Source organism: Nerophis lumbriciformis, linkage group LG39, assembly GCF_033978685.3.
Source record: "Nerophis lumbriciformis linkage group LG39, RoL_Nlum_v2.1, whole genome shotgun sequence".
In the NCBI taxonomy this organism is placed as follows: domain Eukaryota; kingdom Metazoa; phylum Chordata; class Actinopteri; order Syngnathiformes; family Syngnathidae; genus Nerophis; species Nerophis lumbriciformis.
Window position 1 is genome coordinate 20,307,281 of NC_084586.2, and position 24,342 is coordinate 20,331,622.

Genomic DNA, 24,342 nt, shown 5'->3' on the forward strand with positions numbered 1-24,342 from the left:
AATAAAATACAACGTCTAAATTAGGAGATTAAAAATATTGATAGCAAGACTTTAAAAAAAAAAAATTACATAAAGTCGAAAACATGAAATGAAATATCAATTTTGATGTTTTGACTTTGATTTGATTTCCATCCATTTTCTACCGCTTGTCCCTTTCGGGGATGCTGGAGCCTATCTCAGCTGCATATTAGCGGAAGGCGGTGTACACCCTAGACAGGTCGCCTCCTCATCACATGGCCAACACAGATGTACAACATTCACACACTCGGGACCATTTAGTGTTGCCAGTCAACCAATCCCCAGGTGCATGTCTTTGGAGGTGGGAGGGGCCTATCCCCAGGTGCATGTCTTTGGAGGTGGGAGGGGCCTATCCCCAGGTGCATGTCTTTAGGGGTGGGAGGAGCCTATCCCCAGGTGCATGTCTTTGGAGGTGGGAGGGGCCTATCCCCAGGTGCATGTCTTTGGAGGTGGGAGGGGCCTATCCCCAGGTGCATGTCTTTGGAGGTGGGAGGGGCCTATGCCCAGGTGCATGTCTTTGGAGGTGGGAGGAGCCTATCCCCAGGTGTATGTCTTTGGAGGTGGGAGGAGCCTATCCCCAGGTGCAGGGGCGCCGCTAGGGATTTTGGGCCCCATGAAAAGAATCTTTACAGGGCCCCCAACACAGTGTCATTATTTTTTCTGTATTATAATTTCATCATCATTAGGGGCCTCTCTGGGCCCCCTCCATCATAGGCCCCTAGAATCCGTCTCCTTTACCCCCCCTTTTCGGCGCCCCTGCGCCAGGTGCATGTCTTCAGAGGTGGAAGGAGCCTATCCCCAGGTGCATGTCTTTGGAGGTGGGAGGGGCCTATCCCCAGGTGCATGTCTTTGGAGGTGGGAGGGGCCTATCCCCAGGTGCATGTCTTTGGAGGTGGGAGGAGCCTATCCCCAGGTGCAGGGGCGCCGCTAGGGATTTTGGGCCCCATGAAAAGAATCTTTACAGGGCCCCCAACACAGTGTCATTATTTTTTCTGTATTATAATTTCATCATCATTAGGGGCCTCTCTGGGCCCCCTCCATCATAGGCCCCTAGAATCCGTCTCCTTTACCCCCCCTTTTCGGCGCCCCTGCGCCAGGTGCATGTCTTCAGAGGTGGAAGGAGCCTATCCCCAGGTGCATGTCTTTGGAGGTGGGAGGGGCCTATCCCCAGGTGCATGTCTTTGGAGTCGAAATAAAGAGATAAATCGAAATGATGAAACAGTCACGATTTTGAGATGAGAAAATCGAAATGATGAGATGAAGTTGAAATGATGACAATAGGAAGTATGAGATCAAGTCAAGTTTCATCTCCATCCATCCATCCATCTTCTTCCGCTTATCCGAGGTCGGGTCGCGGGGGCAGCAGCCTAAGCAGGGAAGCCCAGACTTCCCTCTCCCCAGCCACTTCGTCCAGCTCTTCCTGTGGGACCCCGAGGCGTTCCCAGGCCAGCCGGGAGACATAGTCTTCCCAACGTGTCCTGGGTCTTCCCCGCGGCCTCCTATCGGTCGGACATGCCCTAAACACCTCCCTAGGGAGGCGTTCGGGTGGCATCCTGACCAGATACCCGAACCACCTCATCTGGCTCCTCTCGATGTGGAGGAGCAGCGGCTTTACTTTGAGCTCCCTCCGGATGGCAGAGCTTCTCACCCTATCTCTAAGGGAGAGCCCCGCCACCCGGCGGAGGAAACTCATTTCGGCCGCTTGTACCCGTGATCTTGTCCTTTCGGTCATGACCCAAAGCTCATGACCATAGGTGAGGATGGGAACGTAGATCGACCGGTAAATTGAGAGCTTTGCCTTCCGGCTCAGCTCCTTCTTCACCACAACGGATCGATACAGCGTCCGCATTACTGAAGACGCCGCGCCGATCCGCCTGTCGATCTCACGATCCACTCTTCCCTCACTCGTGGACAAGACTCCCAGGTACTTGAACTCCTCCACTTGGGGCAAGAGCTCCTCCCCAACCCGGAGATGGCACTCCAACCTTTTCCGGGCGAGAACCATGGACTCGGACTTGGAGGTGCTGATTCTCATCCCAGTCGCTTCACACTCGGCTGCGAACCGATCCAGCGAGAGCTGAAGATCCTGGCCAGATGAAGCCATCAGGACCACATCATCTGCAAAAAGCAGAGACCTAATCCTGCAGCCACCAAACCAGATCCCCTCAACGCCTTGACTGCGCCTAGAAATTCTGTCCATAAAAGTTCAGAACAGAATGGGTGACAAAGGGCAGCCTTGGCGGAGTCCAACCCTCACTGGAAACGTGTCCGACTTACTACCGGCAATGCGGACCAAGCTCTGGCACTGAGCATACAGGGAGCGGACTGCCACAATCAGACAGTCCGATACCCCATACTCCCTGAGCACTCCCCACAGGACTTCCCGAGGGACACGGTCGAATGCCTTCTCCAAGTCCACAAAACACATGTAGACTGTTTGGGCAAACTCCCATGCACCCTCAAGGACCCTGCCCAGAGTATACAGCTGGTCCACAGTTCCACAACCAGGACCAAAACCACACTGTTCCTCCTGAATCCGAGGTTCGACTATCCGGCGTAGCCTCCTCTCCAGTACACCTGAATAGACCTTACCGGGAAGGCTGAGGAGTGTGATCCCACGATAGTTGGAACACACCCTCCGGTTCCCCTTCTTAAAGAGAGGAACCACCACCCCGGTCTGCCAAGCCAGTGGTACCGCCCCCGATGTCCACGCGATGCTGCAGAGTCTTGTCAACCAAGACAGCCCCACAGCATCCAGAGCCTTAAGGAACTCCGGGCGGATCTCATCCACCCCCGGGGCCTTGCCACCGAGGAGCTTTTTAACTACCTCAGCAACCTCAGCCCCAGAAATAGAAGAGCCCACCACAGACTCCCCAGGCACTGCTTCCTCATAGGAAGACGTGTTGGTGGGATTGAGGAGGTCTTCCAAGTATTCCCTCCACCGATCCACAACATCCGCAGTCGAGGTCAGCAGAACACCATCCTCACCATACACGGTGTTGACACTGCACTGCTTCCCCTTCCTGAGGCGGCGGATGGTGGTCCAGAATTGCTTCGAAGCCGTCCGGAAGTCGTTTTCCATGGCCTCACCGAACTCCTCCCATGTCCGAGTTTTTGCCTCTGTCAAGGTTATTTTTTTAAAAGTCGCAATAATGAGATCAAAAATATCGACATTATTAGAATAAACAAGTCATGATAAAATTTTAAAAAAGGAATAATAAAATAAAGTCGAAATTACGACATGAAATTTCGATTTTGAGATCCATCCATACATCAATTTTCTACCGTTTGTCCCGTTCGGGGTGGCGGGGGGGTGCTGGAGCCTATCTCAGCTGTATTCGGGCGGAAGGCGGGGTACACCCTGGACAAGTTGCCACCTCATCACAGGGTCAACACAGATAGACAGACAACATTCACACACTGATTTTGAGATAAAAAGTCCAAATAATGAGATGAAGTACAAAATATAGGAAAATCATTTTTTTAAACATCACATTATGCCAAAAATATTCATTGAATACAAATGTGTGAGCAAACTTTGTATGTTTAAAAATCCAAGTTTGTGATAATACAGGGTTTACAAATGTTGTGTAAAAAGATCAAATCAGTGTAAAAAAGATAAGTGCAGGAATATTCCTTGCTTCAAAACTCAAGATTCACTTCTGATAAATTAGGACAGTGGGTTTGTGTCAGAAGCAGACAATAAGGTGTCACGTTTGCAGTCTGACTGACAACTTCTTGACTTTCTAAGCAACAAATATTCCCGCACTGAATTATTTTGCAATTAATTTTTTTTACACTGAATTTTTGTACACTGACTTTCTATACACTAATTTTTTTTTTACATTTAGTTTTTACTCTGATTTTTTACACACTGATTTTTACACACATTTTTTTACACTGAATTATTTTACACACATTTTTTATACACTGATTTTTTTAATGCACTGATTTTTTTTACATTGATTTTCTAAACACTGATTTATTTATTTTTTTACACTGATTTTTTACACATCGATTTTTTTCATGCACTGATTTCTTTTACATTTATTTTTTTAACAGTGGTTTTCTATACACTGATTTTTTTTACATTTATTTTTTTTACACTGACTTATTTTACACAATTTTTTTTACACTGAATTATTTTACACACATTTTTTGTACACTGATTTTTTTAATGCACTGATTTTTTTTACATTGATTTTCTATACACTGATTTATTTATTATTTTACACTGATTTTTTTCACATCGATTTTTTTCATGCACTGATTTCTTTTACATTTATTTTTTTAACAGTGGTTTTCTATACACTGATTTTTTTACATTTATTTTTTTTACACTGAATTATTTTACACACATTTTTTTTACACTGAATTATTTTACACACATTTTTTATACACTGATTTTTTTAATGCACTGATTTTTTTTACATTGATTTTCTATACACTGATTTATTTATTTTTTTACACTGATTTTTTTCACATCGATTTTTTTCATGCACTGATTTCTTTTACATTTATTTTTTTAACAGTGGTTTTCTATACACTGATTTTTTTTTACATTTATTTTTTTTACACTGAATTATTTTACACAATTTTTTTACACTGAATTATTTTACACACATTTTTTATACACTGATTTTTTTAATGCACTGATTTTTTTTACATTGATTTTCTATACACTGATTTATTTATTTTTTTACACTGATTTTTTTCACATCGATTTTTTTCATGCACTGATTTCTTTTACATTTATTTTTTTAACAGTGGTTTTCTATACACTGATTTTTTTTACATTTATTTTTTTTACACTGAATTATTTTACTCACATTTTCTTTACACTGAATTATTTTACACACATTTTTATACACTGATTTTTTTAATGCACTGATTTTTTTTACATTGATTTTCTATACACTGATTTATTTATTTTTTTACACAGATTTTTTTCAGATCGATTTTTTTCATGCACCGATTTCTTTTACATTTATTTTTTTAACAGTGGTTTTCTATACACTGATTTCTTTTACATTTATTTTTTTAACAGTGGTTTTCTATACACTGATTTTTTTTACATTAATTTTTTTTACACTGAATTATTTTACACCATTTGTTTTACACTGAATTATTTTACACACACTTTTTTATACACTGATTTTTTTAATGCACTGATTTTTTTTACATTGATTTTCTATACACTGATTTATTTATTATTTTACACTGATTTTTTTCACATCGATTTTTTTCATGCACTGATTTCTTTTACATTTATTTTTTTAACAGTGGTTTTCTATACACTGATTTTTTTACATTTATTTTTTTTACACTGAATTATTTTACACACTTTTTTTTACACTGAATTATTTTACACACATTTTTTATACACTGATTTTTTTAATGCACTGATTTTTTTTACATTGATTTTCTATACACTGATTTATTTATTATTTTACACTGATTTTTTTCACATCGATTTTTTTCATGCACTGATTTCTTTTACATTTATTTTTTTAACAGTGGTTTTCTATACACTCATTTTTTTTTACATTTAGTTTTTACTCTGATTTTTTACACACATTTTTTTACACTGAATTATTTTACACACATTTTTTATACACTGATTTTAATGCACTGATTTCTTTTACATTTATTTTTTTAACATTGGTTTTCTATACACTGATTTTTTTTAAATGTATTTTTTTTACACTGAATTATTTTACACACATTTTTATACACTGTTTTTTTAATACACTGATTTTTTTTACATTGAATTTGTTTACACTGATTTTCTATACACTAATTTTTTTTTTACATTTAGTTTTTACTCTGATTTTTTACACACTGATTTTTTACACACATTTTTTTTACACTGAATTATTTTACACACATTTTTTATACACTGATTATTTTAATGCACTGATTTTTTTTTACATTGATTTTCTATACACTGATGTATTTATTTTTTTACACTGATTTTTTTCATGCACTGATTTCTTTTACATTTATTTTTTTAACATTGGTTTTCTATACACTGATTTTTTTTAAATGTATTTTTTTTACACTGAATTATTTTACACACATTTTTATACACTGTTTTTTTAATACACTGATTTTTTTACATTGAATTTGTTTACACTGATTTTCTATACACTAATTTTTTTTTAACATTTAGTTTTTACTTTGATTTTTTTACACACTGATTTTTTACACACATTTTTTTACACTGAATTATTTTACACACATTTTTTATACACTGATTATTTTAATGCACTGATTTGATTTTTTTTACATTGATTTTCTATACACTGATGTATTTATTTTTTTACACTGATTTTTTTCATGCACTGATTTCTTTTACATTTATTTTTTTAACATTGGTTTTCTATACACTGATTTTTTTTAAATGTATTTTTTTACACTGAATTATTTTACACACATTTTTATACACTGTTTTTTTAATACACTGATTTTTTTACATTGAATTTGTTTACACTGATTTTCTATACACTAATATTTTTTTAACATTTAGTTTTTACTCTGATTTTTTACACACTGATTTTTTACACACATTTTTTTACACTGAATTATTTTACACACATTTTTTATACACTGATTATTTTAATGCACTGATTTTTTTTTACATTGATTTTCTATACACTGATTTATTTAATTTTTTTACACTGATTTTTTTCACATCGATTTTTTTCATGCACCGATTTCTTTTACATTTATTTTTTTAACAGTGGTTTTCTATACACTGATTTCTTTTACATTTATTTTTTTAACAGTGGTTTTCTATACACTGATTTTTTTTTACATTTATTTTTTTTACACTGAATTATTTTACACACATTTTCTTTACACTGAATTATTTTACACACATTTTTATACACTGATTTTTTTAATGCACTGATTTTTTTTACATTGATTTTCTATACACTAGTGTATCTATTTTTTTACACTGATTTTTTTCATGCACTGATTTCTTTTACATTTATTTTTTTAACAGTGGTTTTCTATACACTGATTTCTTTTACATTTATTTTTTTAACAGTGGTTTTCTATACACTGATTTTTTTTACATTTATTTTTTTTAAACTGAATTATTTTACACACATTTTCTTTACACTGAATTATTTTACACACATTTTTATACACTGATTTTTTTAATGCACTGATTTTTTTTTACATTGATTTTCTATACACTGATTTATTTATTTTTTTACACTGATTTTTTTCATGCACTGATTTCTTTTACATTTATTTTTTTAACATTGGTTTTCTATACACTGATTTTTTTAAATGTATTTTTTTTACACTGAATTATTTTACACACATTTTTATACACTGTTTTTTTAATACACTGATTTTTTTACATTGAATTTGTTTACACTGATTTTCTATACACTGATTTCTTTCACATCGATTTTTTTATACACTGATTACTTTTACATTGAATTTTTTAACACTGCTTTTCTACACACTAATTTTTTTTTTACTGATTTTTTGTCTACACTGAATTTTCAAACACTGTATATTTGATATTTTGACAAACTACATTTTTAAACACACACATTTTTGTTAAATCAAATTAAATCGGCATAATTTGATGTAAAAAAAAAAAAATCCGTCAAACGCAAACAATTCAGTGACATAAATTCAGTGTCCTAAAATATCTTTAGTAATTAAGACATCAATTAAGCTCCAAGGAATAGTATTTAAAGCCCATAAGTATCTGCTTCCTTGTGTTCCCTCGTTTTTAAATCCGTAAAAGTTACCATATGTTTTCATTTTGATGAAAATTCTTCAGTAAAAAAAATGATAAAAAGAAGCGTACATAAATATTGACGTCCTGTCCCTTTAAGAGCCGCCAGCCCACGCCTCCAAAAAGCGGCTTGTTCCGGCTTGCCCACCCTTTTTATTTCTTTCTCATCTCATAAATGTCATCATAACTGCTGCGTGGCTCTCACTTTTCTTCTTGCTCTTGCGTGTTGCCTCGGAGATGAGAGGCCGGCTGAGGAGGCTCCATCCCCGGCTTGGAGCAACACCTGAGTCCCGCTGGACCTGGCTGGACCTGGCTGGACCTGGCTGGACCTGGCTGGACCTGGACCTCCTTTCTGTTGATGGACTCTGTGCTGCTGGGACTATGTGTGCACCGAGGCGAGGGGGCGTGTTCGTGTAGCAGGTGAGTTCTTCCTCAAGTCCCACTTGACTCGCCTCTTTCTTGCGGGGCCACACAAGTGCCGCTGCAGGACGCAGCGAGGCGCATGCATGGTGCGTGGTATATGATGATGATGATGATGGAGCCTACGTGACACAAGTCCTTGGTAGGAGCTGGCGCCTACCATAGTCAGGACAATTAGGACGGCGTGTCCAATGAGTTACCATGCAGGTTTTCTGGAGTGTGTGAACCCACACAAGCGCAGGCAGAGGTGTGAACCTAAAATAATCTGGCTGCATGTTTTATCGTGTTCATGCGTTCACTTTTTTAGGATTATTTTGAGGCATTTAAAGATTTTTTTAGGCATTTTTATATTTTATTTCTGGACATTTTCATGTTTTAATGTCATTTTATTCTGAGTGACTGCATGGGTCATGTTTTAGTCCTCTTTCATTTGTTTTGGACATTTAGCACGTTTTTTGTTTGTTTTTAAAAGTATTTTTTGGAGTATTTTCCTTGATTTAATTTTAATTTTTTAATTTTGGGACTTAAAAAAAACTTTTTATTATGAGCTGTTTTCAGTTAAACGTTTTCAAAATTATAAGTTCAACTATTTAATATTTTCTAACAAATTTGGTCTTACAAATTTTAAGTTTTTAGTATTTTAAGAAAATATTTTTTGTATCGTATTTCTATTTTTTTTTTTTAAATTTTAAATCAATTTCAATGTTTTTATTGCCACTCATTTTCAAATTGAAGCTTTTGATTTTTCCAGTTTAATTTTCACTTCCTCGTGTCCTGATGTCGGTGATGTTACTCACGTAGTAAGAGCTGGAGCCTACCCCAGCTGACTATGATGACAGGACGTGTATAAAAATAATTAGGACAGAGTCTCCAATGAGTTACCATGCAGGTTTTCTGGAGTGTGTGAACCCACACAAGCGCAGGCAGAGGTGTGAACCTAAAATTAATCTGGCTGCATGTTTTAATGTGTTCATGCCTTCACTTTTTTATGATTATTTTGAGTCATTTAAAGATTTTTTTAGGCATTTTTTGTCATTTTTATATTTTATTTCTGGACATTTTCATGTTTTAATGTCATTTTATTCTGAGTGACTGCATGGGTCATGTTTTAGTCCTCTTTCATTTGTTTTGGACATTCTGCACGTTTTTTGTTTGTTTTTTAAGTATATTTTGGAGTATTTTCCTTGATTTAATTTTTATTTTTTTACTTTGGGACTTAAAAAAACTTTTAATTATGAGCTGTTTTCAGTTAAACATTTTCAAATTTGTAAGTTCAACTATTTAATATTTTCTAACAAATTTGATCTTACAAATTTTAAGTTTTTAGTATTTTAAGAAAATATTTTTTGTATCGTATTTCTATTTTTTTTTTTTAAATTTTAAATCAATTTCAATGTTTTTATTGCCACTCATTTTCAAATTAAAGCTTTTGATTTTTCCAGTTTAATTTTCACTTCCTCGTGTCCTGATGTCGGTGATGTTACTCACTTAGTAAGAGCTGGAGCCTACCCCAGCTGACTATGATGACAGGACGTGTATAAAAACAATTAGGACAGAGTCTCCAATGAGTTACCATGCAGGTTTTCTGGAGTGTGTGAACCCACACAAGTGCAGGCAGAGGTGTGAACCTAAAATAATCTGGCTGCATGTTTTATCGTGTTCATGCGTTCACTTTTTTAGGATTATTTTGAGGCATTTAAAGATTTTTTAAGGCATTTTTATATTTTATTTCTGGACATTTTCATGTTTTAATGTCATTTCATTCTGAGTGACTGCATGGGTCATGTTTTAGTCCTCTTTCATTTGTTTTGGACATTTAGCACGTTTTTTGTTTGTTTTTAAAAGTATTTTTTGGAGTATTTTTCTTGATTTAATAAATTTTTTTAATTTGGGGATTTAAAAATCGTTTTTTAAAATTTTTTATTATGAGCTGTTTTCAGTTAAACGTTTTCAAAAATATAACTATTTAATATTTTCTAACAAATTTGGTCTTACAAATTTTATGTTTTTAGTATTTTAAGAAAATATTTGTTGTATCGTATTTCTATTTTTTTTTTTAAATTTTAAATCAATTTCAATGTTTTTATTGCCACTCATTTTCAAATTGAAGCTTTTGATTTTTCCAGTTTAATTTTCACTTCCTCGTGTCCTGATGTCGGTGATGTTACTCACTTAGTAAGAGCTGGAGCCTACCCCAGCTGACTATGATGACAGGACGTGTATAAAAATAATTAGGACAGAGTCTCCAATGAGTTACCATGCTGGTTTTCTGGAGTGTGTGAACCCACACAAACGCAGGCAGAGGTGTGAACCTAAAATAATCTGGCTTCATGTTTTAACATGTTCATGCGTTCACTTTTTTATGATTATTTTGAGGCATTTAAAGATTTTTTAGGCATTTTTATATTTTATTTCTGGACATTTTCATGTTTTAATGTCATTTTATTCTGAGTGACTGCATGGGTCATGTTTTAGTCCTCTTTCATTTGTTTTGGACATTCTGCACGTTTTTTGTTTGTTTTTAAAGTATTTTTCTTGATTTAATAAATTTTTTTAATTTTGGGATATAAAAATCGTTGTTGTTTTTTTAAACTATGAGCTGTTTTCAGTTAAACGTTTTCAAAATTGTAAGTTCAACTATTTAATATTTTCTAACAAATTTGGTCTTACAAATGTTTTTAGTATTTAAACAAAATATTTTTTGTATCGTATTTCTATTACGATTATATACTCACTTAGTAAGAGCTGGAGCCTACCCCAGCGGACTATGATGACAGGACGTGTATAAAAACAATTAGGACAGAGTCTCCAATGAGTTACCATGCAGGTTTTCTGGAGTGTGTGAACCCACACAAGCGCAGGCAGAGGTGTGAACCTAAAATAATCTGGCTGCATGTTTTAACATGTTCATGCGTTCACTTTTTTATGATTATTTTGAGTCATTTAAAGATTTTCTTAGGCATTTTTTGTCATTTTTATATTTTATTTCTAGACATTTTCATGTTTTATTGTCATTTTATTCTGAGTGACTGCATGGGTCATGTTTTAGTCATCTTTCATTTGTTTTGGACATTCTGCACGTTTTTTGTTTTTGTTTTTAAGTAATTTTTGGAGTATTTTTCTTGACTTAATACATTTATTTAATTTTAGGATATAAAAATCGTTTTGTTTTTTTTAATTATGAGCTGTTTTCAGTTAAAAGTTTTCAAAATTGTAAGTTAAACTATTTAATATTCCATCCATCCATTTTCTACCGCAATCTGGCTGCATGTTTTAAAAGTGCATTCACTTTTTTATGATTATTTTGAGTCATTTAAAGATTTAAGTTTTTGTTTTTTTTAAGCATTTTCATGTTTTAATGTAATTTTATTTTGAGTCACTGAGTCATTTTTTAGTTTGAATTTGTTTTGGACATCCAATTCTGTCAGTTTTTAGTTGGAGACGCTTTTTTTTTTATTTATGTCATTTTTAAACTATGAGACATTTTAAACACTTTTTCCATTGTTAGTCATTTTCATTTTCAAACTTGTAAGTTAAATCCTTTAATTTGTTCTCCAAAATGTTGGGTCATTCATAGTTTTTAGTGTTTAATGAAAATATTTGGAATCATTTATTTTTTTTGTAGTTATATATATTTTTAAATTTTAAGTTATTTTAATGTTGTTTTTTTTGTCACTTATTCTCAATTTTGAGCTTTTTTGGTAGTATAATTTTTAAATTTTTTTATAATTTGTTTGAATTTTATAGGGCCCAATAAATGATTTGTTTTAGTCATTCCCATGACCTCATTTTATTTTATTGTACTTAACTTTGAACTTAAATAACTTAGTCAATATTTCTATGACCTTTCTGTCATGACTGGGTCCTGGGTGTTAGCTTTTCCGGGATGCAACGGAAAGTTGGCTCGGGCGAGACGGGAATGAAGGTACATGATTTATTTAATATATCCAAAAAAAGTACAAACGAAAAGCGAGCACAGTGGCGGAGAATAAACTATGAAAGCAAAAGACTATAGCAAAAAAGTACAAATGAAAAGCACGCACAGTGGCGGAGAACAAACTATGAAAAACAAAAAGACTATAAACATGGAACAAAAACTTACTTTGACAAGGGACATGAAGCAGGATCTTAGAGGATGAAGAGTGTACAGAAGCATAAATGTGGGGTTCGTCAGAACGACAAACTGAAAAGAATGAACTTAAATACTATGGACATGATTAGTGAAAGCAGGTGCGTGACTCAAAACGTGAAACAGGTGCGTGACGTGACAGGTGAAAACTAATGGTTGCTATGGTGACAAAACAAAAGTGCACAAAAAGTCCAAAACCCAAAACGAACATGACCAAAACAAAAACATGATCACACAGACATGACACTTTCAGTCACATGATTTACAGTTAGCAGGCCTACTGTACTTTCTCCTCCATAAATAATGGCCTCTACTACGTGTAGTACTACTACTGTACATGTAACAGTACTGTGATAGTACAAGTGTGTAGTACTTGACTTGCATGGAAGTGTTCCTGTGCTCCAACTCTCAAACTTTAACAGACTTGATGACGCGGCGTCAGGCAGGAAGTTCTTCTCTGTCATAAATAAGTTTCATGGGATTAAACATTACAAGAAGACACAATAGCTCCATTTTCTTCCTACCAATGAAAACTCTGGGCCGATTTCCTCCCCCGCTGTCTCGGCCGTGCAGCGTGACACACGACACACCGACACAGGTGCCAATATTTGACAGCTGCAGACACACACTACATGCAGGCTCGCACAACATGGACACTTGCAGCACAAATGGCCAGCAAAACATGTTACACACTCACGGACCAACTACACAACCACCAACCCACATCACAATCACAAACCAACTACATGATCACAGACCAACTACACAATCACAGAACAACTACACAATCACAGACCAACTACACAATCACAGACCAACAACACAATCACAGATCAATTACACTATCACAGACCAACTACACAATCACAGACCAACTACACAATCACAGACCAACTACACAATCACAGACCAACTACACGATCACAGACCAACTACACGATCACAGACCAACAACACAATCACAGATCAATTACACTATCACAGACCAACTACACAATCACCAACCTAAAAAGTAGTTTTGGGCTTTGTTAGGAGTTAAATGTCCTTATTAAGAACGAAGAAGTGGAATATGAGGAGACTTCTCAAAAAGGGTTGTGTGAGGTGTCAGGGGACTTAGATCATGTTGAGTTGAGTTTGAGTTTATTTCAAAAAAGGGTATTTAATCCTAACCCCTTTTCCTAGCAGTTGCTAACACTTTTGTTCACTTCCTGTTGTCAATGTATTCACAATATACTCCATAAGTAATCACAATTAAAAAATAAATAAATAATAATGAGTGATATATTTCATATGGTGAGATGCAGGGCCGGCCCGTGGCATAGGCCGTATAGGCAAATGCTAAGGGCGCCGTCCATCAGGGGGCGCCACGCCAGTGCCACAAATGTTGGAGAAAAAAAAAAAGAAAAAAAAAAAAAGTTGGTACTATTATTTCTAAATACAAAAAATAATCCCACGTTAATTAAAATGGAAAGTAAAGCCTATTTAATAGAAATATTATTTGTTACAACATCCCCCCCCCCCCCCCCCCCCCTACCTTCCCGTATCATGACTTTTTGGACGTCACCACATCAAAAAATCAACACAAGATGTCAAAACGGCCAAAACTGTCAGGTGCCCAGGGAAGAAAAAAGAGAAAAGAAAAGGAGGAGAAACGAGAAAACGACAGGAGGTAGCAGGTAGGTAACGTTAGCCTACATGAAATTATTTGTCTGTTACAGAATGTGATAGTAACCTGGCTTTTTAGCATTAAGCTAATGTTACATGATTCGGCAATTGCTAATCAATAAATAGCGAGTTCTGTTTTAACGTCGGGTTAATATTGTGGAGGGGGCTAAATTGTTATGGAAAATAATAATGTAACGTTAGGTAATTACAGTACTCCCACCTTACATTCCTCAGGGACATTTGTATTAGATCTTTTAAGCAGGTGTTTTTTGTTTACATTGTTATTGCCTTCTGGTTAGCTAATGTTTGCCCTGCAGGTAATAGTCACTTTTCCACCCCTTTATATATTAGGTATAGTTGTAAGTAAAAAAAAAAAAGGTCAAAGACAAAGCTATTCAGTTTCTTGTGAGTATATACACTTCACTGCCGATGTGGGGGGGCGCCACCTAAAATCTTGCCTAGGGCGCCAGATTGGTTAGGGCCGGGCCTGGTGAGATGAGTAAGATGATGTAGAAAATGAATGATGGATGAAATAAATTGAGAATGTTTATCTTCTTCTTTGTACTTTGTGAATAGTTTCTTGAAGTGGATCATATTAGTGCATTGTTTATTAATACATTCCATCATTTAATTCCACATACTGATATACTGAAGGTCTTAAGTGTTGTACGTGCATACAAATGTTTTAGATTACATTTTCCTCTAAGATTATATTTCTCCTCTTTTGTTGAGAAGAATTGTTGTACATTCTTGGCTAGCAGGTTATAGTTTGCTTTGTGTATCATTTGAGATGTTTGCAAATTCACTCTGTGGTGGATTTTCAGTATTTTTGATTGAATAAATAAAGTGTTTGTATGTTGTCTATATCCAACATGATGTATTATTATAACTCATCTTTTAATGAAGTGTACTTTTATACTTATTTCCCATATTTCTGCACAATAAGTCAGATATGTAACACTAGTAGAGAATGTGAAGTCATTTTTGGTCTAGAACATGTTTTGCTTTATTCATTATTGACGTGTTTCTTGCTACTTGATGTTGTATATTTTTTACATGAGATTTCCTCTTCAATTTATCATCAATTATTATACCTAGACTTGTGGTTTCATTTACTCTTTCAATTTCTATTCCGTTGGACTTTCTCTTCTACTGTTACCAAATAGCATTATTTTACTTTTACGGAGATTCAAAGATAGTCTGTTTTTGTCAAAGCATCTTTTTAATTTGTTATTATTTGTATTATCTTCTGTGTGTTCTCTCCCGAACAAAACACAGTTGTATCATCTGCAAATAATACTCACTTTAATCTGTTGTAACTTTACAAATGTCATTTATATAGAGATTGAACAATTTCGGTCCTAGTATTGATCCCTGAGGTACACCACAGGATATATTTAGTAGATGTTTGTTGGCGTAGCTCAGGGGTCGGCAACCCGGCCGCATGCGGCTCTTTAGCGCCGCCCTAGTGGCTCTCTGGAGCTTTTTCAAAAATGTATGAAAAATGGAAAAAGTTATTGAGGGGAAAAAAAAATATATTTTTTGTTTTAATATGTTTTCTGTAGGAGGACAAACATGACACAAACCTCCCTAATTGTTATAAAGCACACTGTTTATATTAAACATGCTTCACTGATTCGAGTATTTGGCAAGCGCCGTTTTGTCCTACTAATTTTGGCAGTCCTTGAACTCACCTTAGTTTGTTTACATGTATATCTTTCTACGACTTTCTAGGACGTGTTTTATGCCACTTCTTTTTCTGTCTCATTTTGTCCACCAAACTTTTCATGAATGCACAAAGGTGAGTTTTGTTGATGTTATTGACTTGTGTGGAGTGCTAATCAGCAGAGGTGTGGACTCGAGTCACATGACTTGGACTCGAGTCAGACTCGAGTCATGAATTTGATGACTTTAGACTGGACTTGACAAAATGTAAAAAGACTTGCAACTCGACTTAGACTTTAACATCAATGACTTGTGACTTCACTTGGACTTGAGCCTTTTGAATTGACATGACTTGACATGACTTGCTACTTTCCCCAAAACCCAAAGATGAAAAAGTTATTCGGGAGCGCTCCGTATTTTTCATTGTGTACTTGTCTATCAGCGTTGCGTGTGTCAGCTGGTGTGCTCTCAGTACAACAGCCAATCAAATTAGATCTACTTTGTTTTCATCACACAGCATTCATCCAATCAAATTGCAGGACAACCAACGAAGAAGACATGTCCAAACCACACGCCAGTGAACAAAAAATGATACCTAAAATAATTTTGTTTGGGTATAAAAATTACGAGGTGGTCAACACAAAACGGTTTGCAGTTTGCAACACATGCGGTTCAAAAATTACTGATGGAGAGGCAACAACTTCCAACTTCGTCCGGCATTTGAAGTTGCACAAAGAACGGTAAGTTTTGAATGTAAGATAACGTTTATTGGCTAAGTAACGTGACTTTTATTTGCTGTGTAGTTAAATCAGTGAGGCTGTAAACTCACTGCTAACGTTATAACGTTATTGCAAACACGGGAATCTGTTGCAGTTCACTACCTTATTCATACTTTTTGTTCAGTGATTTTTTTTAAGCAGGGTTACGTTAGTCAATATATCACACGTAACGTTAGACGGCGGTCAGCAGCACCGCGTATTTTAGCCACCTAAAAAGACAAAAATAGTAAAATAAAGGTCAGTTAAAATGTATACTATATTATGAATATGTGTACCGTTTTAGCTAGCTTTCTGACATACTGTTGGTTGTTTACCTCAGTGGTCCCCAACCACCGGGCCGCGGCCCGGTACTGGTCCGTGGATCGATTGGTATCGGGCCGCACAAGAATTTTTTTTTTTTTTTTTTTTTTTTTTTTTTTTTAAATTAAATCAACATAAAAAACACAAGATACACTTACAAGTAGTGCACCAACCCAAAAAACCTCTCTCCCCCTTTTGTTCTGGGCATTGAACATGAAGACTCTTCCTTCACTGTTCCGAGTGGCCATGAGAGTCTTGGCAGTGCCTGCCTCCAGTGCTCCAGTGGAGCGAGTTTTCAGCCATGGTGGCATCATACTACGCCCCCATCGTGCACAAATGACTGACAGACTCTTGGCTAATTTGGTCTTTTGCAAATGCAATGCAGCATAGGGCCCTGACATATAAAAAGTACAACTTTTTTGTTATGTTCACGTATATGTCATGTTTTTTCAATGTTAACACTTTTGTACAAATAAGTACATTTGCACTTTATTTTTCAATGTGTTTGTTCTGTAAAGGAATGAGTTAATGTTTAAAATGACTGGTTAATAGTGCTATTATAAAGTGCAATGTCAGCACAATTTTCTTTCCTGCAATTTCAAATGCACTTGTTTTAATAAATAAATACAGCGTTTGAAAAGCATACACAATCTGTGTTAATATATTAGTCTGTGGTTAAAAGGACTTGAAAGGACTCGAAACTCAAAATGCAGGACTTAGGACTTGACTTGAGACTTTCCAGTCTTGACTTTGGACTTGACTCGGGGCTTGCCTGTCTTGACTCGGACTTGAGGGCAAAGACTTGAGACTTACTTGTGACTTGCAAAACAATGACTTGGTCCCACCTCTGATAATCAGACATATTTGGTCACTGCGAGCTAATCGATGCTAACATGCTATTTAGGCTAGCTATATGTACATATTGCATCATTATGCCTCATTTGTTGCTATATTTGAGCTCATTTAGTTTCCTTTAAGTCATATTAATTCAATTTATATCTCATGACACACTATCTGTATGTAATATGGCTTTTAATTTTTTGCGGCTCCAGACAGATTTGTTTTTGTATTTTTGGTCCAATATGGCTCTTTCAACATTTTGGGTTGCCGACCCCTGGCCTAGCTTCACGTATTGTTTCCTGTTGGTTAAATAACTTCTTATCCAGTTTAAGACCAACCCTCTGATGACATACCTTTCTAGTTTTTTAATGAAAATATTGTGATTAATTGTGTGAAATGCTTGAGTTGGATCCATCAACACATTGTTTACTATCTATTGCATTGATCACTTCTTCTAATGTTTTTCCAGATATAAAAAGAAATAAGATCATAATAGTTGAGGAGTGTGATGCGAGTATTCTAGTACTTGGCAGCAAGGTCAGATAAAATCAAGAAATAAGATCATAATAGCAAGTAAGTATTCTAGTACTTGGCAAGTTCAAATTTGAATGCCAATAAAAAGGAAGTCTAAGTCTAAGTCTAAGGTCTGGGCTGCAGGACAAAAACAGGTGCAGGTTGCAACATGACTCCAGTGGGGCGTGACATGTGTGGCCAAGACTTAAAGCCGCATGCACGGCGGTTACATTTGGGCAGGAAGGCAAGATGACGGCGTGGAGGCCAAGTAGCGGCCCCGGTGCGACTGCAGGGACCCCTCAGAAGGTGCGTGCTAAAACTTCTTCTCAAACGTCCTCAACTGGACTTTTTTATTGACATTTAACGGCTTTTAAAGCGCGAGAGGCGAGTGTTGATGTTGTTACTGACTATACTGTACGTTGCTGCTGGGGTGTCCAGACTTTGTCCACTGAGGGCCGCACATTTGGGGGCCATTTTGATATTTTCAAAACCAATACAATATTGGTTGACAAGACTCTGCAACATCGCGTGGACATCGGGGGCGGTACCTCTGGATTGGCAGACCGGGGTGGTGGTTCCTCTCTTTAAGAAGGGGAACCGGAGGGTGTGTTCCAACTATCGTGGGATCACACTCCTAAGCCTTCCCGGTAAGGTCTATTCAGGTGTACTGGAGAGGAGGCTACGCCGGATAGTCGAACCTCTTCCAGGAGGAACAGTGTGGTTTTCGTCCTGGTCGTGGAACTGTGGACCAGCTCTATACTCTCGGCAGGGTCCTTGAGGGTGCATGGGAGTTTGCCCAACCAGTCTACATGTGCTTTGTGGACTTGGAGAAGGCATTCGACCGTGTACCCCGGGAAGTCCTGTGGGGAGTGCTCAGAGAGTATGGGGTAACGGACTGTCTTATTGTGGCAGTTCGCTCCCTGTATGATCAGTGTCAGAGCTTGGTCCGCATTGCCGGCAGTAAGTCGGACACGTTTCCAGTGAGGGTTGGACTCCGCCAAGGCTGCCCTTTGTCACCCATTCTGTTCATAACCTTTATGGACAGAATTTCTAGGCGCAGTCAGGGCGTTGAGGGGATCTGGTTTGGTGGCTGCAGGATTAGGTCACTGCTATTTGCAGATGATGTGGTCCTGATGGCTTCCTCCGGCCAAGATCTTCAGCTCTCACTGGATCGGTTCGCAGCCGAGTGTGAAGCGACTGGGATGGGAATCAGCACCTCCAAGTCCGAGTCCATGGTTCTCTCCCGGAAAAGGGTGGAGTGCCATCTCCGGGTTGGGGAGGAGATCTTGCCCCAAGTGGAGGAGTTCAAGTACCTTGGAGTCTTGTTCACGAGTGGGGGAAGAGTGGATCGTGAGATCGACAGGTGGATCGGTGCGGCGTCTTCAGTAATGCGGACGCTGTATCGATCCGTTGTGGTGAAGAAGGAGCTGAGCCGGAAGGCAAAGCTCTCGATTTACCGGTCGATCTACGTTCCCATCCTCACCTATGGTCATGAGCTTTGGGTCATGACCGAAAGGACAAGATCACGGGTACAAGCGGCCGAAATGAGTTTCCTCCGCCGAGTGGCGGGGCTCTCCCTTAGAGATAGGGTGAGAAGCTCTGTCATCCGGGGGGAGCTCAAAGTAAAGCCGCTGCTCCTCCACATCGAGAGGAGCCAGATGAGGTGGTTCGGGCATCTGGTCAGGATGCCACCCGAACACCTCCCTAGGAAGGTGTTTCGGGCACGTCCGACCGGTAGGAGGCCACGGGGAAGACCCAGGACACGCTGGGAAGACTATCTCTCCCGGCTGGCCTGGGAACGCCTCGGGATCCCCCGGGAGGAGCTGGACGAAGTGGCTGGGGAGAGGGAAGTCTGGGCTTCCCTGCTTAAGCTGCTGCCCCCGCGACCCGACCTCGGATAAGCGGAAGAAGATGCATGGATGGCAATACAATATTTTGATTTTTTTTTGTACCTTGAGGGCTCCCCTCAAGTTTGGTCCGGAGTCATAAAAATGTAGACAATACGTCACTCATTATTCTTTTCTTCTGTATTATTTCATGTTAAATCTACATCAGGTCTAAATGTCCAAATAAAGTAAAGTAACACGTTTTTTTTTTATGTTTTATGCCCTTTTTGTCAGAAAAAATATTTTTCTAATGGCAAAAACACATAATATACAGTATTCACCCCAAAACAATTATGTGAAATATTTGATGCAAAATAATTGCAGCCTCAAATATGTCAATAATTCAAAACATTAGTGATGGGTCCGGCAACACCGATGCATCGGCGCATGCGTCGAGCTCATAGAGCAAAACCCTGTGTCGGTGCGCGTACCGCTTTTAGAAAGTCACGTGACCGATCATGAGCTGTTTTGGTCACGTGACCGATACGCCAACTGTGTCGCACTGACGCCTCCTCTGTGCCCTGTGAGCGGCTCTTTTCTACAGCCGGAGAAATAATAACTAAGAAGAGAAATCGTCTAAAATGTAATACGTCAGAAAAACTTTTTTTTTTATAAAAATGTGTAAAAAAATTAAATTTAAAAAAATTCCCAGTCCACAATCCTCCACAACACGTTCTCTTAGATTTCCATGTTATGATACATGTTCACATTATTTATTGACTGTATCTAAAAAAGATAAAAATATGTTTTTATTTAAATGAAGATATGAAATAATCCTAAATGAAATACAATGACTTGGTTTATATTATTGTATATACTAGGGCAGGGGTCACCAACGCGGTGCCCGCGGTCACCAGGTAGCCCGTAAGGACCAGATCAGTCGCCCGCTGGCCTGTTCTAAAAATAGCTCAAAGAGCAACACTTACCAGTGAGCTGCCTCTATTTTTTAAATTGTATTTATTTACTAGCAAGCTGGTCTCGCTTTGCTCCACATTTTTAATTCTAAAAGAGACAAAACTCAAATAGAATTTGAAAATCCAAGAAAATATTTTAAAGACTTGGTCTTCACTTGGAATAAGCGGTAGAAAATGGATGGATGGATGGGTCTTCACTTGTTTAAATAAATTCATTTATTTTTTACTTTGCTTCTTATTACTTTTAGAAATACAATTTTAGAGAAAAAATACAACCTTAAAAATGATTTTAGGATTTTTAAACAAATATACCTTTTTACCTTTTAAATTTCTTCCTCTTCTTTCCTGACAATTTAAATCAATGTTCAAGTAATTTTTATTTTTTTTATTGTAAAGAATAATAAATATTCTAGCTTCTGGTTTTTCGACGAAGAATATTTGTGAAATATTTCTTCAAACTTACTATGATTAAAATTCAAAAAAATTATTCTGGCAAATCTAGAAAATCTGTAGAATCAAATTTTGTGATTGGATTTTAACCAATTTAAAACATGTCATCAAAATTCTAAAATTTATCTTAATCAGGAAAAATGACTAATGATGTTCCATAAATTCTTTTTTTAATTTTTTCAAAAAGATTCAAATTAGCTAGTTTTTCTCTTCTTTTTGTCGGTTGAATTTTGAATTATAAAGAGTCGAAATTGAAGATAAACTATGTTTCAAAATTTTATTTTAAATTTTTTCTTGTTTTCTCCTCTTTTAAACCGTTCAATTAAGTGTTTTTTTTCATCATTTATTCTCTACAAAAAACCTTCCGTAAAAGGAAAAACAAAATGTACGACGGAATGACAGACAGAAATACCCATTTTTTTTATATATATACATTTATTTAGGTATTCTTGTTTAAATCACACTTACGTGTAACTTACAAATGACAATATATTTATTTATTTAAGTGTGTATCAAACTGGTAGCCCTTCGCATTAATCAGTACCCAAGAAGTAGTTTTTGGTTTCAAAAAGGTTGGTGACCCCTGTACTAGGGCATCAAATCAGTGTCAGTTGAGTCGGTCCATAGGTTGCCTGTAGGGATTTTTAATGTCCAGCAGATGTCAGTATTTAGTGACACAGTATCGACACAGTATCAATACAGTTTTGCAATGTGTCGAAACGCTTCATGACGCCTCATCAACCCATCACTACAAAACAACATTGATCGTGTGAATGTCCAAGAAATCTACTGTCAAGACGTGGACTATGGTGTGTTTGTTTTCCCGAGATGCAAGTAAAGCTGGACTGGTCATGGCGTGAAGGTAAATACATATTTGTTTATAACACTCAAAGGAACAAAAAGCGCGCTCAAGGCGGAAGTACAAACTTGACTAATGAAACAAAAAGACTTGCACGTCGGCAAAAAACTGTGAACAATTAAACAAAAACACTAACTGTGGCATTAATAGAAAAAACTTACTTGGACATGGCATGAAGTGCGCAGAGGTAGACAGAGTGTGACAGGGGTATGAATGCGGGATGTCACCAGAAAGACAAACTGAAAGCAATGAACTTAAATACTACAGAGATGATTAACGAAAACAGGTGCGTGACTCAAAACGTGAAACAGGTGCGTGACGTGCAGTGTTGGGTTAGTTACTGAAAACCAGTAACTAGTTACAGTTACTAGTTACTTTATTTCAAAAGTAACTCAGTTACTAACTCAGTTACTTAAACCAAAAAGTAATGCGTTACTGTGAAAAGTAACTATTTAGTTACTTTTTTTTTTTTTAAGGCCCCATTTAATGCCCTTTTAGCCTTCATTTTAGTACTGTTATTGCACTGGAGAATAATACAATCTGTTGATCAACTTGACATGCATTTGCATCACTGAACTCTGCTAAGCAATGTGCTCTACATACAACACACAAAGACAAAGATATGTTTTAAAGGGCCAATTTGTTTCAGACCAGAACAAATTGACAAAACTATTTTAAATAGCTGCAACTTAACATACATAAGTAACAAACAGCATAATAACAACATAGCTGTAAAACAAGAAAGGCACACACTACATACATAAAGCCTAACCAGGCGTTTTTTTATCTCAAGGAATTCTGAAATAAAATCATGTCTGAAGCCCAGAACACTCTACACATTTCCCCACTTAGTTTAGAGAAAAGGAAATATTAGCCTGGCCCACTAGTATCCCTCTTTAGGTTTGTGAACTTTATAGTCTAAACATTTAGAGTGATGTGATAATCAAACACTCTAAAAGTCTAAAATGAAAGAGTATATAAGAGAATTGACAGAGTGTGTGTACCTTCAGTGTGCAGTGCCTCATTAAAATTTTGTCGCCTCTTCAGCAGCGCTGCAACACTCAGATCTTCTCAGTTTCTAGCCGATACTACATAAAAAATAACGCAAAATAACGCAGTAACGCATCATGTAGTAACGGTAACTGAGTTACTGAATATAAAAAATAACGCGTTAGATTACTAGTTACCGCCGATAGTAACGGCGTTACAGTAACGCGTTACTTTGTAACGCGTTAGTCCCAACACTGGTGACGTGACAGGTGAAAATTAATGGTTGCTATGGTGACAAAACAAAACAAAAGTGCACAAAAAGTCCAAAAACAAAACCGAACATGACTAAAACAAAACATGATCACACAGACATGACATCTACACCAAAACATCATCTATCTATTATTATTATTATCATTGTGTGAATGTCCAAGCATTCACACATATAATATTTTACACCAAAAAATCATCTATTTATTATTATTAGTAGTAGTAATATTGTGTGAATATCTAAGAATTCACACATAAGATTCTAACCCAAAAAAATATCTATTATTATTATTATTAGTAATAGTAGTATTATTGTGTGACTATCTAAACATATATACATATGAGTCTACACCAAAAACTCATGTATTATTATTATTGTTAATACATATATATGTATGTATGTGTGTGTGTGTGTGTGTGTATCAAGCAGCTAAAATGTGCCAAACATGGATAAGTGTGAAGAGAGTGTTTTGCAATGTTCCCATCATGCTTTGTAATGGATTTGAATGGGTGTAATTTAGCATTTTTTTTGGTGCATGGACTTTTTATTTTTTTATTTTTTATTTTTTATAATATCCACAAAGTTCAGTGAGCAGGTTGTGTTTTGTGTGAACTTGTGTGTTGGTTGCATTTTTTTTTTTTTGCAGCATGACTAGGGAAGGTTGTTTGCATTGTGTCATAGAGGGTGCATTGTGTCATTAAGAGCATAATTAAAGATCATTGATCTCACTTACTCACAAGCTACAAAATGGAAGCAGTAAAATATGTTTTTAAATGAATGAAATCTCCATGCGGGCCAGATTGCTTATTCATCGCCGGCCAAGTTAAAGACGTGGGCGGGCTGCACTTGGCCCGCGGCTCCTAGTTTGGACACCACTG

The 24,342-nt window shown here is 36.7% G+C and overlaps 1 protein-coding gene across 3 annotated transcripts in view; it reads left to right on the forward strand.

Moving 5' to 3' along the window:
* Positions 1-7,999: 7,999 nt before the first annotated feature.
* Positions 8,000-24,342, forward strand: part of rc3h2 (ring finger and CCCH-type domains 2) — a 120,432-nt gene continuing 104,089 nt past the window's right edge. For 2 of the 3 annotated variants that reach the window (XM_061932124.2, XM_061932125.1), the window contains exon 1: positions 8,001-8,203. The gene's annotated coding sequence lies outside the window, so the exon portion shown is untranslated. Of the gene's footprint in view, positions 8,204-24,342 lie in introns of all 3 variants that reach the window. The other variant, XM_061932123.2, reaches the window with a different exon arrangement.